General features: G+C 36.4%; 1 protein-coding gene across 24 annotated transcripts in view; it reads left to right on the top strand.

The window, feature by feature from the left end:
- BAZ2B (bromodomain adjacent to zinc finger domain 2B) overlaps positions 1-17,336 on the top strand; it is a 124,400-nt gene that overhangs the window by 26,382 nt on the left and 80,682 nt on the right. For 18 of the 24 annotated variants that reach the window (XM_069021408.1, XM_069021396.1, XM_069021407.1 and 15 more), the window contains exon 2: positions 4,024-4,066. The exons of 4 other annotated variants lie outside the window; for them this stretch is intronic. The gene's annotated coding sequence lies outside the window, so the exon portion shown is untranslated. Of the gene's footprint in view, positions 1-4,023; positions 4,067-5,637; positions 5,834-17,336 lie in introns of all 24 variants that reach the window. 2 more of the 24 variants (XM_069021385.1, XM_069021387.1) reach the window with 1 other exon arrangement.

Below are 17,336 nucleotides of genomic sequence, written 5' to 3'. Positions count from 1 at the left end.
GAATTGCCTGATGTGGGATAGGAAGGAAGTAAATTTGATCCAGAAGTCATTTTCAGTTGTGTGCTCTTTCCATATTAGTTCACGGATTTGTAGAAGGGGGCAGGGGGAGAATTTCAAGCAGGCAAAACTCAACTTCATAAATCTTCTAAATGAAATAAAACCGAGAACCCAAACTCTTAGAGAAAACAATTTATTTCTGTTACTTGTATGTTCTTCATAGCGACTGATGCATAAATATGACAATGAAATACTGAACTCCTGTTGAATTATCAGTTTTCAAAATCATAAGGGCTAATTTTGCTTTGGCAGATTAAACATTTTCTGAGATTTTTTTTTGGTTGATCTTTTGTTCTTAATCCATTTTTTTGGATGATCACTTCTCCAATATTAGTTCATCACAGGAGAGAAGTCTTTAAGAAAGCTATAAAAATATGTGTGTGGGATTTTTTAAATCAGAGTACTTAACTTAAACTGTATTTTAGGCCCATGACTTCTCTTTTCCTTTTGACTTTTCCAGTAGAAAGGGTTTTCAATAAATGCATTGTCATGTGCTAGTCTTTATTAGGTATTGATGACTTTTCTGCTAAGCCTTTTAAAACTACCAAAACTGGCATATCTTGTATTTATGCATAGAGAAACTTGCTTCAGTTTCTTTCAAATGTTCAGGTAAGTTTAAAGGAATAAGGGCCCCCCATTTTATCAAGTGTTCTTTCTATAGGGTTTTCAAGAACTACTGGTTACAAATATTAATAGAAGTATGAAACAGATTGATAAAGCTCCCTAATCTCACCTTCTCAGTCTTTTATAAATGCTACAACTCCGTTAGCTTTGCCGTCAGAGTCAACTTTTGGAGCAGACAAGTCCCGATAAGGAAAAACAGGAAGAGCGTAACCTGAAAACAATGTTCTTTCAGTCTTCGTTTGCAATATAATTAAAAAGGGCACAAAGTTTTTAAAAGACGGGCATATTTTTTGTAGTGTGTTTGCATTGGAGAAATAAGCAAATTGCCATCAAGATAGAAAATGTCTTCCCTCGAAGTTTTATGAAAACGTTGCACATTTTGCTGCATTCTGCAGTGCTTTCAGATACTAAGTTTTGATTTAGCTGAGAAGATGCCATTGCCAGAATGTAAACCAGTTATTCTAGTCTTTCTTAAAAACCCAGCTTGCAAAGTGATAAGAGTAACAAAGGTGGGAATTCACCTCACCCTGTCTTCCCACTGAAGTCAAACCTTAACTAGCTCCATTTATATGCTAATATTAAACACATGAAGCTTCCTTTGTCTTTACTTTTTACACAGTAAGGAAATAGTGCAGGGAAGCCTGATTAGGTTACATTAATGTTGCACAGTCCATAATGAGATTTGAAAAGAAACAATAAAATCACTCTTCTCCATGTTTACTGTCCCATTTTCCATTGACCACGTTTGTTTTTCTGTTCTTTCTTTTGTTTTAAATATTCAACTTCCACCTCTCTCCATTGAGTGTGGAATGTTGGCTATTTCTGGCCTTTTATTCTTAAGTTGCATTAGGATTTTGTTTGTGTCTGAGGATACTTTGTTTTACACTTTCTAATAATTTGTTCTAAAAGCAAATCTAAAAAATAAACCACAAAAAATGCTTCTCTGTAGGGCTTTAATAGAATAACTGGGAGTACTGAAAGGAAGAAGAAACTAGTTTCAAGGACTTCCAGTATTGCACAGTGAAATGGTAAATCCTGAGCTTTTCATGTTTGTGTGTGTGCGGTTATGTCAAGAAAGAGAATATTTAGTCTGAAACAATGTTCTTTGGTCCTTTAAAGTATTTTTTTCTTTTATTGTGCGGAGAAGTTGGTGTTGTGTAATTTCCTTCTGTTCATGCCAAATCATGCCTTTGCTATTGAGTTTTACCTTGGTTTTCCATTTAAGGCACCTCTTGACTCTGTGCATTGGACACTGGGGCTACAACCAGTCTGTGTGTGTTTAATCAGGGAGCCATAGTAAAGCCTGTTTTTAAAAATACTTCATGACTTTATTCAAGGCTGAGCAAGGTGTGACTGTGTAGTATCCCTGCCTGCCAGGTTCTTAAGTAGCTGGTTATCAGTCTTGGCAAGTGGCAAGCAAGCACCTGAAGAGCTCTTTTCACTGCCCTCTGCTGAACGTCTAACCTTTGTCCCAAAGTTCAGGTTTTGGGGGACTGTTCAGTGCCTTCAGGACTGATCCCACACCCCAAACTTAGCAGTGCCATAGGAATATATGTAGTCAGAAGTACAACATTTGTGTAGAATCTTAGCTGAGAAGCAAGTACTTGAGCTTTGAGCTTCGGTTAGTGCAGGAACTGCCACGTTTCCAACTTAAGAAATATGACTTTGTTTTCTGCTTTCTGGAAGAAAATTCAGGGCTCTGGTCAGCCAGCAGGATGATTGGGGGTGTAGCAAAGTACATAATTTTTAAGCTTCCCCTCTCTCAAATGTTTTGCTCCCGCTGTTTAAATAGTGTAATTACTGTGTGGTATCTTCTGTCTCCTCTCTTGTTTTGATTCCAGTAGGTTGGGGTTTTTTGGTGGTGTCAAAGTATGGCAGTAGGGTACAGAAGGAGATGATGAATGTTTAGATTTCCCCTTGGGAGAATAAACAAGATACCCTTCCTTTGTAGGCTGATGATGTTGCCACTGACTGTTGTGAGGAATGTTTTGTTCCTGGCTGTCCTTTGTCAAGGGAGAAAAATACCTGTTGCTTTCCTGGCAGGCCTGGGAGTGTAGCATGACATTGGTGGCCATAACAAACAAAAAAAGCAGTTTGAATTAATTTAGAGGTTGTAATTTAAGATTGAATTAAAGAAAAACTCTGGCTGCTGTTGATGCAACTGCCTTCCTAGATTTAAATTATGTAGCTTGCCTAACTCTAAAAGAAGTTCTTGCTCATGTAGATGATTGAAGTTTTGTTTGTGTAAACTTATTAGTGTGCTTTCTTGTCTGTGCCACTGTGAGATAGGTGAGCTTTATGGTCACACAGCCGTGTGATGCTGTAGAAAAGGATCTAGAGTAAAAATACCTGTTTTTCTGCACATTTGTTTTCTAAAAAGTATTCAGCGTAAAAGCCCCAATCAAGGCAAACCCAAAGAAAAATCCTGAAATGCCATTTTACTCTAGCATTTTTGATATGTAGGCAATTTTGCCCATTTGCTTAGTTAAAATCGTCTATCAGTGTAGCTGAAGAGAGCACCTCTAAGCTTTGTAAAGCAAGTCCATGTTTAATGCTAGAGACAGTATTTTTAAAGTACCAAGCTGTAAAGTTTCACTGAATCTTTACATGTCTTCAGAGAAAAAATATACATTAGAAAACCCCAACAGTATTGGATTTCTACTGCTATAGCAAGTAACATTTTTCTGAAATGGAAATGTTGCATCTGTTGTGCTGTTTTTGGTGTCCTATACAGTGTGTGTGAACTAGGTGTTTAGAAAAACTTGATCTACCCAGGGAGGAAAAAATCTGGGAAGTAAACAATGCAAACAAGTGTTCAAAATTACTTTGAGTTTTAAATTTTCAGTGAATTATGTGTGGATTGTGTACTGATGCACAGATGCTTCTGAATTCTCATAGCGTGAAGAGAATTTGAAATCTGCGTGCTTTAGAGAGCATCACTAATGGAATGAAACTCTAGTTTCATTATAAAAAAATTACGATTTTCCTTTCATTTTTGGGATTTTTTTTTGCATTTTGACAGATTCCTTTGGCTTACTGTGTTTATCAAAGGGGTGCACGTTGTACTGTATCATTCACAATTTAGTTATGGTAAAAGGGGTACGAGTATTTAAACAGACGGTTGCAAACAAATCAAGTGTTATTATATAACATTTATCTTCAACTGTTCCTCTTGTAATGGCTTCATATCTGGCAGTGGGAAACAAGGTGCTTTCAATGTGCTGGAAATACCTCACATACTTTTTTTTGATAAATTTTGCTGTTCTGTTTGATGTGTCTTTCTTTGTCCTTGTAAAAGTTACTTGACGACTCAGTTCATCATCAGTTGTTTTCTGTTTCCAGGTTGCAGAACAGCAATGTCACAGAACTGACCACGTTGGTCACAGTAAGTAAGCTGTAGCAGTAAGCATTCTGATAGTTCTCTGAGAAGCATGACTCATGCAGGGAAAAGAAAAATATTACATACTGAATGGCTTAGTGCTAAATTCTGGGTCCAGGTCCTGATTTCAGCCAGACATTAAGTACAGCCTTAGCTAAAACTTACAGATTCTTAGTCCATGCGTGCAGTTATTTTCGTGACTTCAGGTTTAGCTCTTGAGATGGTCTTTAACAATTAACATCCATCATACTGTTACCATTCTTTCTGGATTACTTTGTATGTAGGCTTGAAATATGAATTTGATAGCATGTAATTTAAGCGTATACCTTTGGTAGTTTTGATGTCTATTGTACAGTTTACAGAGTATTTAAAACTAGTTGAGAGTTTGTACTGGGAGTTTAATTCCAAAATCGGTTTTAGCAACTTCGGAAGGCATTTTGCAGAGTCAGAGAGAATACATGCTATTTTGCTAGATGTTGAGTGTGAGTTTTCTTGTTTTACTAGGCTGGGTGATACAGTGGAGTCTCAGGTCTCAATAGCAACCTTCTGGCCCTCATCCCAGATGTAACTTTACAGTCAATAGAGGTGAAATTTGCACTTACAGTAGGAAAGAAAAGCCTAAATCAATCATTTTTTGCATGCTGGTTAAAATAATTTATAAGATTAAAGTTAAAAGGCTCAGGTTTCATAAGTGCTTTCTGTACAATGTAGAAGGAGAAGCTGTTACAGCCACTACATGTGACTTAATACAATGTTTATGAGAGTGGCAAGCGCACCACCAGCAGCTGCTAAATTCAAAGAACGAATAGGTTAAGAGAAGAGAGCAGATGTATTAAATAGGAGGGGTCAAGTGAATTAAAGTTCAAAAGAGCAGTTTTCTAGTGAACATATTGCTCAGGCAGTGATAGGAGAGCAGGTAAGGGTGGGAGGTATGATAGCTTGCTATTCTGAGCAGTATTCTGAACCATTAAAAAAATTAAAAAGCAGAACTAGGCAAGTCATTAAGTAATTTGCAGTAACGGACAGAAATAGGAAGGCTTTATCTAGTATTTAATATTTACTGCAGAATCATATTGTGAAACTTCCTGTAATGCTGTAGTATACTGCCAGCTTCTGTAGTGTGAGCCGGCTTTAATGAAAAAGCCTTCATTTGGTAAAAGCTTTAACCCTGTTGTTTTTTTTGGTAATGAGGTAACATTTTTTGCTGGGACGTACTGAGACTGCTACTTTCCCAGCCTCCAGTGACTGAAGAAGGATGTAGAAACTTGCTAGAAGAAGCTTCCAGTTTTGCGGGGGATAAGGGGATGAAATACATAATTGGTATGAAATATCACCTGTATGTTTGGCTTTGAAAAGCTAAGCCTGCTAACTTTCTGAGTTGTGGAACCTTTTTTTGAAAAAAAGTCATTTACCTTAGGAAGGAGATACAGTTCCACTAAGAATACAGGTGCATTGCTTGAGTTAAAAATTTGTCCTGACTTCTGAACACTCAAGACTTACAAGGGCTACTTCCTCCTTAATGTTTTGGGAGTTACTATCTGCAAACAAGTCCTACTCTGTGGGGCACTTTTTCCTAGACCTGCAAGCGTGGAATGAGAACTGCTGCTGGCAGCCGCTGACCACTGTTACTCTGTGGAACCATCAGGATGAATGCTAAAGAAAAGAGTGCCTTACTCAGGAAAATGGGAAAAATGGTCCATAAATGCTCAAGTTGACATGCATGAATTTCCTCCCCTTAAGTGTGCAACTGGAGGAGAACAGAAGGAATTTACAGTAAGATTTATGCTTTTTGATGAGTTTTCTTGTAGGCAATTAAAAATACAAGAGAAACAATAGCCAGGTGTAGATTTCTTTCTTTCAACAAACTTAATTTTAATGCTGTCTGTCAGTACCAACTCAGTGTGCCAGTTTTTGTGTGTTTGTCCAACTATATTTAATTCTTTTCTGAGAGAGGAAAAATATCAAATCTCTGAATAATAATCAAAAATGTATCCCTAATCATATCTAACATTTTTGTGAGTACAGTCAATTTTTTTAGCCTACAGGACATTCTTCGCTATGAAGCAATAATAACCCTTGCATCCAAACAAAGAAACGGAACTTCAGTGTGCCTTTGGTTGTAACAAATAGGTTGATGAAGGGAGAGCTTGAAAAGATTAGGAACCATGGCAAGTAATAATTCCTTCTGTGTTTTCAGTTGTGGTGTTGATGGTTCGCCTGTCTGTTTGGTGGGATGTTTTTTTATTCTTCATGTTAAAACGATGCCATTTTAGATACGAAGTTCTTGCGGATACTAATTTCTACTCCCCAAATACAAAATTATTTTAATTCCTAATCATGGCTCTTTTTATTTGTTACAAAAGGCGATGGTGGTGAATTCTAACAGTCCCAATTTATTTGTGGAAACAGCTAATTTAGAATGTTGACACAGTACTTGAAAGTTATGCAGGTAATATGTCCTAAAAATTTTCTGTATGGTTGTAACTAAACAAGTTCTTAATGGCTGTAGTAAAAGAAATGAGTTAAAAGTAGAAGATTAGCTCAGCAGAAGGCTGAACAAAATTTTCTGGAGTAAAATTAGGAAATTAAGAAGAGAGGTCTCTTTCACAGAAACTGTGATGACAAGGCACATTTGTGAGAGATGTTGCCATTACAGGAATACTAGTGTTGGGTGAGTATGGCAATGAGCAAAAGCATCTTCATAGGTGAGATCGACACGTAAGGATTTTTTTTTCCATTTTTTTTGGAGGGGAGGGAGGAGGGGAATTAAAAAAGCAAATAAGAGCAAGATAGAAGATTCAGAAATCAAGAGTTCTACAGAATGTTTAAGTAGGGATTTTAACAGGTTTTGAAAACTACCCAATTTCTTTTCACAGTAACAGAGTATTCAGTGGCCTACTTGGAATTGGCATCTAGGAGTGTGAAAGTAAATGGCAACAAAAAATGAGTGCGAGTCACACCCATGAAAGATTTTGTGTATTTCAGTTACTGGTTCTAAAATATGGAATCAAATTGCCAAGAAAACCCCTTTTCTTACTTGACATTTAAACATAGATAAATAATAGCCTGTTTGCAGCTAAATTAAAACACAGAAGACTTGCAGAAGCAAGCGAATTAGGCAAACAGTTTTTATTTTATTTTTATAAAACCATCTGCTTTATCTCTTGCAGCTTCTATATCTCAGAACAAAAGAAAATTAACAAAAAATGGGATTGTTGAACCGGAAGTTAAATTTGATAAATCTGGAAACTGGCAGCTAATGAGAAACTATTGATAATGAGTTGGAACACATACTATGGAGAAGTAAGGGGGAAAGAAAAAAGGAAAAATTGGTGAACTCGGGCTAACAGAAGTAGTTCTATGCTTTTATGGCAATTTGAGTGTATTGGTAGCTCGCTCTCCACAGCTGTTCCCCTTCTCGTCAAAATTAGCTTAAGCATCTAGATACACAGCTGTATTTGCCTTTTTACATCATGTAACTACTCAAAAGGATGCAGAGAATTCCTGGAAGGATGCATTTGGTTATGGAAAAGGTATCGCTGTTTCTATATTCCCCTCAAAACAATTCTGGTGCCTACGGTACAAGGAAGATGTGGAGCTGCTAAAGTAGGTCCAGAGGAGGCCACAACAGTGATCTGCTCTGGAGCCAGGCTGGGAAATCTGCGGGTTTTCACCTGGAGAAGAGAACGTTCCAGGGGGCACCTTAGAGCCCCTTCCAGTGCCTAAGGGGGCTCCAGGAGAGCTGGAGAGGGACTGGGGACAAGGAATGGAGGGACAGGACAAGGGGAATGGCCTCCCAGTGCCAGAGGGCAGGGATGGATGGGATATTGGGAAGGAATTGTTCCCTGGGAGGGTGGGGAGGCCCTGGCAGATGTTGCCCAGGGCAGCTGTGGCTGCCCCTGGATCCCTGGCAGTGTCCAAGGCCAGGTTGGAGGGGGCTTAGAGCACCCTGGGATAGTGGAAGGGTGAGCACCCATGTCATGGGGTGGGATAAATGAACTTTATGGTCTCTTCTAAGCAGAATCATTCTGTGACTATAAAAGGAGGCTGTTCATGGTTTGTAGTAATAATGTTTGAAAAGTAGCTGTTTGACAGTGTAGGTGGATATACACTTAGCAAGCTCAGAAGAAATTTAAAAGCTTCCTAAACAGGCCATCCCCCCAAAAAACCATGAAAATTTACTTTCTTCATACACGTGTAACACCTGCAGATTTACTTACATCTTCACTTTAGTATGCTAGCAATTAACATTGACTAAGAAACTAAAGATAGTATGATTGTAACAATTTTAGTCCTTGCAGTAATTATACAGAGTGTAAATGAAACAGAGGGTGATTGTGCCTTTTTTTCTACTTGTTTCTGTGTAGTTATTTTTAGAAAATCGTATTATTAAAAAATTGAAAGTAGTTTATTGCTGTGTGTTGTCTGCAAATATGGTTAGTGTCTATGTACTTGTGTATCCTTGCTTGTGTGTATTTAGATGCCTTTGTTGAGGAAAACAACATGCTAGATCTAACAACTAAAATTACAAAGTAAAGTTACAAGAGGACTGAAAGTTTCAAGGAAAGAATTAATGAACTGTATATTTCTCTGTGAAATACCTATTTTTTTTATAGTTTTGTTTTAAACTAATAGTCTACATTTGATGTGTTGTAAATTATAATAGGAAGGCAGTTAAAAAAACAAAACATAAAACCCCTTTACTGACACAACTTCTGTAGGATGTACTCCCAACTGTGTTAATGCTTCTGCTGCAAACCAGATTTAGTAATGGTTGTTTGCTGAGAGTGTTGAAGGGCAGATTCTGATTTAGTATTGTAAATCCACCGCTAGGAGGAATAAGTGGTTTGTTAAACTACAGATGACAACTGGAGGAGCTCAGATGTAAATTCAGTTTTTGGTAGCATCACTGTGTTGTTTAGACCAGCTGATTTCTCTTTGCAATAGCAACATTCCATTTGCACAAGAAAGTGTTTTAGTTGTTTACAGTTCCTTCAAAAGTTTAAAAGTTCAGAAATCTTTCCAAGTACACGTGATTAGATTAGAGTTTTCACTTTGTTTGCTTTGGCTTTCTTACAGAAGGAGTGTTCTTAGCACTTAAATATAAAGCTTTTCCCACTTAGAGGAAATGAGGAATATTTTTTCTAATTAAATTTCAGAGTCTTAGTATACAGTAGCTCTGAAATTTAGATATTCAGGTTAAGAAGGCATTTCTAGTCGACTATTGAAAAGGTAATTTTTCATATGTAAATTGTCACCACCTTATATTTTGAATCTAAGTCTTCAGGAACTTTTCTGCTGGTAACATTTCTTGAGTACTGTGTCCCTGTTTCATCTAGAAAGCCTCTTTTTATAGGACTTGTCCAGTTCACCACAGGGAAGCTCCTAAAAGTCTGGTCTTTGTTAGGGCTATGAGTTCAAGGAGGGAGGTATATTGTATGTGGGGTTTTTTTTGCTATATACCAAAATTCATAATACTACCATCGATAATTTTACATTTGATTATTCAAATGTAAAATTATGCAGAGCTAAATTAGCATTACTTTATGTCTTTTGTTATTTTAAGGTAGGTAGAAAGTGTTGTGATAATAAAGAAAAATTTAAATAGTGGAATCAAAAGATTAAAAGCTTAGAATGCAACTGATTAAATAGAGTTCTTTTAACCTGACAACTGGAAGAGCTTAAATGTATGTTTTATGAGGAAACTGATGTGGAAACAGAAGAGGTTGGTAAGTGGCAGTCTTGTGCTGATCAGAACCTCTCTTCAGCCATGTGTGAAAGGTAGGTACAAGGCCTTACCTTGTTCTTAAGTTGTGGTTTTAGGTCTATTTTTCCACTGCTTTGTAGCATCAGTAGTCCTTAAACTAATTTATCTTAATTCTGGCTAAATAAGAAGATTTCTGCCCCCTGCCCAAAAATTTTTGCCAAGCAAAGGACAGGTTGAAGCAGTAGCAGAATGCCCAATCCCTAGGAAGTGGTCAGAGTCTGGATGGGGCTTTGAACAACCTGGCCTAGTAAAAAATGTCCCTGCCCATGGCAGGAGGTTGGAATAAATTGTCTTTGAAGGTCCCTTTCAATCCAAACCAGTCTGTGGTTCTATGAAACACTGAAATGGGTGCTCAGAGAGCTTGCAAAAGATGTATCTTCTTTATTGACAGGGCTCTGAACAAGTTGATGTAACTTCAAAGTTAATTGGGCTTTGAGCAGTCGATGGGACCAGATGACCCCTGTAAGATCTTTCCAATCTACACAACTTTATGCTTCTATCATACAGAACTACAGAATTCCTAACTGTAATCCTTTTCTTCCCCTTTGTCTCTTTTGTCCTAGGATTTTCAAAGGAGGAAGGGAGAATTAAAGAGGCAGTATATAAAAAATTGATGAGTCTGACCAGTGCTTCATTGCAAGGAGTATGTGGTGGTAGGGAGCTGCCGTTGTGTAAGGCTTAGAGGTATTGGATTTCTAAGAGTGACTGATTCTTGTTTGTACTGCTGTCCTTCCATGTCTTCAGTGGGATCTTTCTTAGTGTAATGCTGTCGCCCCGATCTGGCTATGCCTGAATACCTTATCTTGTTCTCCTCCTTAGCTCTACTGCCTTGTTGTATATCCTCTCAAAGATGTGTTACTCTGCTTTTGTGTTGGGCCTGTTTTTCCTCAGTTTGGGAACAGTTGTCTTAAATTTGCATGCAGCATCGTGTCCTTCTTTAGGTGCAAAATACAGTGAGCACTGAAGTGCTGGTCTCTATTGATCTTGGAACAAGCATGTTTTTCATGCAGGTGCTCCCTTGTGTTCTATAGTTTGCCAGTCCACTTTGCCACTGTTAAAAAACCAAAGCGTTAGCTAGTGGCAAGGTTGGTAGGGGTAGTTGCATTGCAAATGAGATAAGTAGTGAAATGTATATTCATAGCAGGTGGAAAATTGAACAAATTAGGTGGGGGTTTTTTTGGTTGGTTGGTTTTGTGTTTTTTTGGGTGAGAGGTGGGATATGAGAGTGTGAGGTGAATGCCTACAGCTCATAAAATAAACACGTTGGGTATATATCTGCGTATGTCTGATCTGACCCTTTCTAAGGTGGGCACAAAGGTAACACCTGAATTAGTTCAACCTTATATTACAGTTTACCTAAGCCTTGTGTGATTTAGCCAGAGAAATTCTAAGGGCAATGTCTTTTGCATGATGAAGAGATGTTTTTTCCCATACTGATTTAGAAAAGTATTCTAGGTTTAAATTCTGCTTATTTTTGGAATGTTAAAAGCAGCCTGAACAAGGTGAATAGTGGGCAGAGGGCAAATAGAAATAGAACAGATTCAATTTATCGAGTTGCTGATACTAAGTTTTGTAACAGGAAGAAGTAAAGACCTAAGCAATGGAAAGAAAGGGTGGGAGGTACAGTTGAGATTGTAAAAGATGTACTTTACAGGTGTTATGAAGTAGTTTTTTCATAAAGGTGCTTGCAAGCTTCATCTAGTGTTCAAATATTTTGCTCCTGTGTACTTAACATCATGAGGGCTTGTATGTCAGTAGTTGAAGTTCTGGTGATGTGATCGTATGTGATTACATACATATTTGTAATACAAAATTGTTTCTTCTGTAGCTCGGTTTCAGTATAAAATCAAGCTACACCTTTGCATGTTTTAAAATTAGTCTAGAGTACCGACATTAATCTGCATTTCGAGACTCTGAAAGTTGCTATCTGTGAATGCCTTCATTAGCGTCATATTGTAATGAGCTTGATGATGGAGAGTATATTCTCATACTTGAGAGAGAACATGTGTGCATATACGTGTGTGTATGTATATATATATATATTAATGTTTATCAATATATATGCGTGTGTATGTATATATGATAGGTTTTATCAGTCCAGGTATAATCTGTTTGTCTGAGGACCTAGTTCTTTAGGTTCTCTTTCAGTAAGTCAAGATTTTCTTTCCTCTTCTGACCTATCTGTAATCTGTTTTTTTTTTAAAAAATCAGTTTGCATATACATCAAGAGCTGAAAGTAGTTTTGCTGGTTTCAGTGAGGCTGTGATAGTTTATACTGTGTAGTAAGTGTCATACCAGGCGTGGTTTGTTTATTTGGAAAAGAATAAAGTAAATTGTGATGGTGTGCATGTAGATTCTGTAAATACAGATGCTTTCTAATTCTTTTTACATGTTTTGTCAATATTCAGAGGTTTTCTTTTTAGGTTTTCCAAAGGTAATTTCTTTAAGGCAAACACAACAGTGAAAAGGATGTACAACTTGGAGTTTTAGTATTCTTGGACAATTCAGAAGAAGTAAAGAAATGGTGTTTTAGAGTACAGCTTAAATGCATATCAGTTGAATAAAGCATAGGCTTAGAGCTAGTTGAGGGCTATATATATCATCTGTGTTAGATATTTTACAGAGGTGATGTCAAGGTGAAAGCAGACTTGCAGAATGGTTGGAAATCATTGATATTCTGACTCTGAGGCTGTAAATGGCTCTGTGGCAGATGGAGGCTTTGTCAAGGAAGAAAAATGGCAGCTCTGCAGCATCATAGATGCTTCTGCTTAGCAGCTCAGCACATAGCCTGTGACCTTCCAGTGTTCAGGAGTTCCTTTTGTGCTTTAATAAACTGTCCTCCATTTTTACTCCCTAAAAGTAGATAAATAGTAGTCATTATAATTCAGTGCAATTTGTGGTATTTCATGGTGAAAAAAACATAAGCCTGCTTTATTGCTAGGTATTAAAAGTAAGCTTTGAAGGATGCTTACAATTTCTCCATTGGAGTGCCAGTAATAGCGTTTTACTAAGCATTGTGTAATACTGAAAGTAAAGGTGTTAGTGTATGACTGGTAGTACAGCACAATACAAAATCTGTATATGCAAACTGGATATGCATATGTGTATATTCTGTATGTGAACATGTGTATATGTTTATGAATAGTCTCTGGAATATTTGAAACACTATAAAATGGACAGTGTTAATTTTTGAAATACGTTCGTACTGCAAGCATCTGTAATAAATCTCTGATTTATTGCAGCAAAATACAGAATTTTAGACTATATACTGAAGTAGCTATTTCTGGTTAGTTCAGAGAGAATAAATACAGTTGATTAATTCAGACTAATTTCTGAGTTCATGCTTTTTCTTACTGATAAAAATTCAAATATGTTTTAGCACCTGGCATTATCTTATTCTGTGGGATGTTGATATGGTTTCATCTGTATTCTTGTCTATATTTTTACAATAAGGGTTCACTTTTATTAGTAGAATGACTGGTTTCTGTATTCTTATGCCTATGAAATTTATGCCAGGTTGTGTGAGTTGTGAAGTTTTGTGTTGTGTGCCTAAGGGATATGCATGATTGCCTAGTGTGAACAGCGATGTACCAGAATCACATATTTCATATGTACAGCAAATTTGCCTATGTTAGTCTTTCTCATTTAATCATCTGCATTAAAGCTGTATCATTTAACAGTTTTCTATATTCTTAGGTTCCATATCCACTAGATTGATCCCTAGTAAAACTAGGGATATAAGTTGCTGTAGTTTATGGCTTCAAGAGCCTGTAACATCTTAGAGAAGATGCTCAATTGGACTGTTGATCTATACTACATGGCAGTAAGTCATTGTTAAAAGTGTAAGCTTTTCACAACCATCATCTGCCAGCCATACTCTTTAGCCTACTTGACAATTGTTGGAGTTACAGAAAGCAATTACTGTTTATCACAAAAGAAAATGACCTATCACTTTCAAGGGTCAAGGTTGTTGCATTAGAGCTTCTTTATTCCAGAGCCTGGAGGTCATATAGTTCTTGCTTTTATATTAATCATGCCTCCTCTATCTCTTCAGCTTCAGTTGTTTTGAGATGTAATGTGGATGGCTTTGTTGCAGAAAGACAAATGCTTCATAATTGAAAGAAGCATTTTTGATAGCGTGTGATAGTCTTCATACATCTTTTCATTAGGACGTGGTAATGCATGAATGAGAGTAAGACCTCTTCATACAGCATATGCCTGGATGTTTGTATCCTGTAGCCACATATCTTTAAAAGTGAGAGAAATGGAAGAAAAAATAAGGTGATGTTTTATGCTTTTAGCTTTCAAAGGCTCTTAATGACATAGGTGCTTGTTAACGTAGCAGTGGAGCACATACGAAGACAGTTTATGGAAATTTTAATGCTTTCAGTTACTTAACTAGTTCATTATGTCCAATATCTTGATGGTATTCTTCCTGGATTGTGTAGACACCATTTGATATGACTGGCTTCAGGGATGCTTAACTCCATATTCTGACGTATTTTTTTTTCTCCTCAGTTTTTTCAGGGGTCTTTTATGCCTTCTGTTTTTGTTTTTTTTTTTTTGATGTTGTGGTGGTTGTTGTAACTATAGAATGACTGAATGGCTTCCTTACATCCCCCAGAAAAAATAAATTACAAATTTCTTCCATTTATTCTGTGAGAGTTCTGTGTGCAATTTTTGTATACTAGAGTAAGTAACTGTTTTTCCTTTCCTTTTCATGAAGTAGGGTTTTGTAGTGTCAATGGAAAAAAAAAAGGAGAAAAACAAGCGAACACCATGTCACATGTGTGACCCCCTCCTCTCCCCTGCTTCTGCTAAAAAAAGCCAACCCTACCATACAAGTCAGCAAACATTTATTCTCTCTTGTTTTGTATTACATTTTGGTATGACTTTGGAGCTTATCAACAATAATGCTAACTTATAGTAACCATGTGTTATTTCAATTAATTCAATTGAAAAAAAATCTGTAAAATGAGAACAGTAGAAAAAAATAGTGTGCTGTATTCTCGTTTTAATAGTTTTGGGGTGATTTCAAAACATAGGTTTCATACTTTTGGAGCTAGGGTTGCAAACAAGTTGCTTTTTATCTATAAACTATAAGACAGCATATAACCCGCAAAACTAAAATATGGTATTAGTATAATGAGAGAAAAATGTCTTTTAAAATACCTTTGTAATTTAAAAATTTTTATGGTCAGCTTAGAGTAGTAGAATAAATAATTCCATTCTGTATTCATCTCTTCTTCAGTAAAGTGTTTTATGTACCTGTTATGTATAGTGCGTACTTTAACATACTGTCACTGAACTTGCTGGATTGTTTAACTTTTTTTCGTGATGATCTTGCATGTTCAGGCAAAGAAAACACACTTGTATTAATTTAATGATGCTAAATTCTGTCCTGTTTAATCATTAGATAAATAGAGAGAGTATTTTTCTAAAATGTGGTGTTCTGGTAAATTCTTGTATTAAGGGGCATGCAACTTGAGCTGCGAAACTGTAGTTTGTTCCAAGCAACAGCCAGTTTTTATTAGATGTTCCTGCAGTTTTACAGAGGAAATAAAACTCCTTTGTTTCTATAGTAGTACCTATTGATTTTTCTTTCAAGGCTGTGTTAACAATGCTGATAGAAACTATGCAATTAGAATTGACATTTAGCAGTAAGCAGAGAAAGAAATTTTGTAACATAAAAAGTGCTGTACATACAGTGTTAAAATATTTTGCGGTATTGCTGTACTTGAAGCAGTGAAACCAGGAGGACAGGATACTTGAAAGGTCGGAAAATGAGAGAAAGAACAAATGATGCAAAAAGAAAATGACACTGAGGTCTTGGTTTAATACAAAGGTATTCCAGGTTGATGGCTGATTTCATTAGCAAATCTCATTGTTATGCAATGTCTGTTCTTCTGCAGCAAAATGAATATTGTATTCTCAGAGGGTCTGTGCATGTGTACTTTGATGATAGATAAAGAATATATTTATTGTTGTTCCAAGCTTTTAAAACTTCTGAAATATCTTTATAGTTTCAAAATAATTTAATTTTAACTTTCAAGGAATGTGGTAAATTAATGGTTATTTTTGTGGAAAATAGCAGTTTAACCCTCCTTCTATGTGCATTTCTCTGCTGTGCTTACTACCTATGTAATCTTTTCTCCAAAATCTTGTTTGACCAAATAGCAGTTAATACTGAGTTTGTCCCCTGCCACCCCATACATACATATAAAGAAAATTAAGAATATTGATTTCTTTAATGCTTTTTAAAATGGATGATAGTAGTATATGCAGAACATGTAAATAAATGTCATCTTGGTGTCAAATCTCATAAAACTCAAATGACTATATTTTGATAGGTTGTATTGAAAAATATTAGCAAAATTTTATGGTAAGATATATCAACTTTATTATGAAATGGCATGTTTTAGTACATAGGACAGTGTGTTCCTTGAGATCCTGATATGCTTTAGTTTGTTTTGTTTCCAAGTTGCTAGTTAAAACCATTCAGTAATACTAAGACATTTTGATAATCAAAATGTGAAAAATTTAAAGGAACATACAAGAAGGTTTTGATGCAGGAAAATTAAAATGTACTGAAATTATTTAATTCAGTTATTTTTCTATGCTCTTTGGGTATTTATTCCATGTATATATACTTTGTAGGGTTGTAATCTAGTGGCAAATGTTTGAAATGCTACTAAATAAGTGATGGTTTGAGATTTTTAGTAGTTCTGTGATTGGTTTTAGGTAATGAGCCTGCATGAATAATGATTTTGGGCACTGAAGTAATGTAAAGAATAAGCTGGTTTTCTGGGTTTTTATGTGACTTCTATGTGCCCTGAAACAATTCTGTAGTTATTAGGCTTTTGGTAGAGATGTGTTTAATAAGAGTAGAATCTGGCTCTTTCTGAGTGATGGTTCACTGGTAGCTACTGTGTTTATTCCAAATCCAAGATACCATTTTAAGGATCAAATCAACAGATGCAGTGTTCATGCATTTTGTAAACAATTCAGTGAGGATCAAAAGGCCTTTAGAATAAAGCTAAATCATGAGCAATATGACCCATAAATGTGACCAGGATATGTGGGACGTAGAACAAAGAGAAGATTGTTGCCTCTCTTTCCCTTGGCTTTGGTAGGCTAAAACCAATGTAAGGATGCAGACGACTTACTGTCAGCTGATGGGTTTTAAAGATTGGTTGATGTAGTTGTTCTTGGTGGTGAGAAACTATTTGAAATAAGGTAATCTGTCTCGTGATGCAACTTTGTTTTCAGTTGTGGAAACCACTTTAGACCAATCCAGTGTAACAGTGGAACTCAAGAATAGGCTCTGTACAGTAGCATATGTAGGGAAAAAATAGTACTGAGGCTTGTAAATGTTGTCAGAGAGCCTGAATTTATAGGGACACAAGTAGGACTTGGTTTGGTGTGCCATAGCATGAAGGTCTCTGAGGAGTAAAAGGTGGTTGAGACTTTTGTCACAGGCTGAATGTGGGGAAGAAAGTCGGTTGTTGG

This window comes from Aphelocoma coerulescens, chromosome 7, assembly GCF_041296385.1.
Source record: "Aphelocoma coerulescens isolate FSJ_1873_10779 chromosome 7, UR_Acoe_1.0, whole genome shotgun sequence".
Taxonomy (NCBI): Eukaryota; Metazoa; Chordata; class Aves; order Passeriformes; family Corvidae; genus Aphelocoma; species Aphelocoma coerulescens.
Note: the sequence above shows the minus strand (reverse complement) of the source record. Positions and strands in the feature narration are given on the sequence as shown.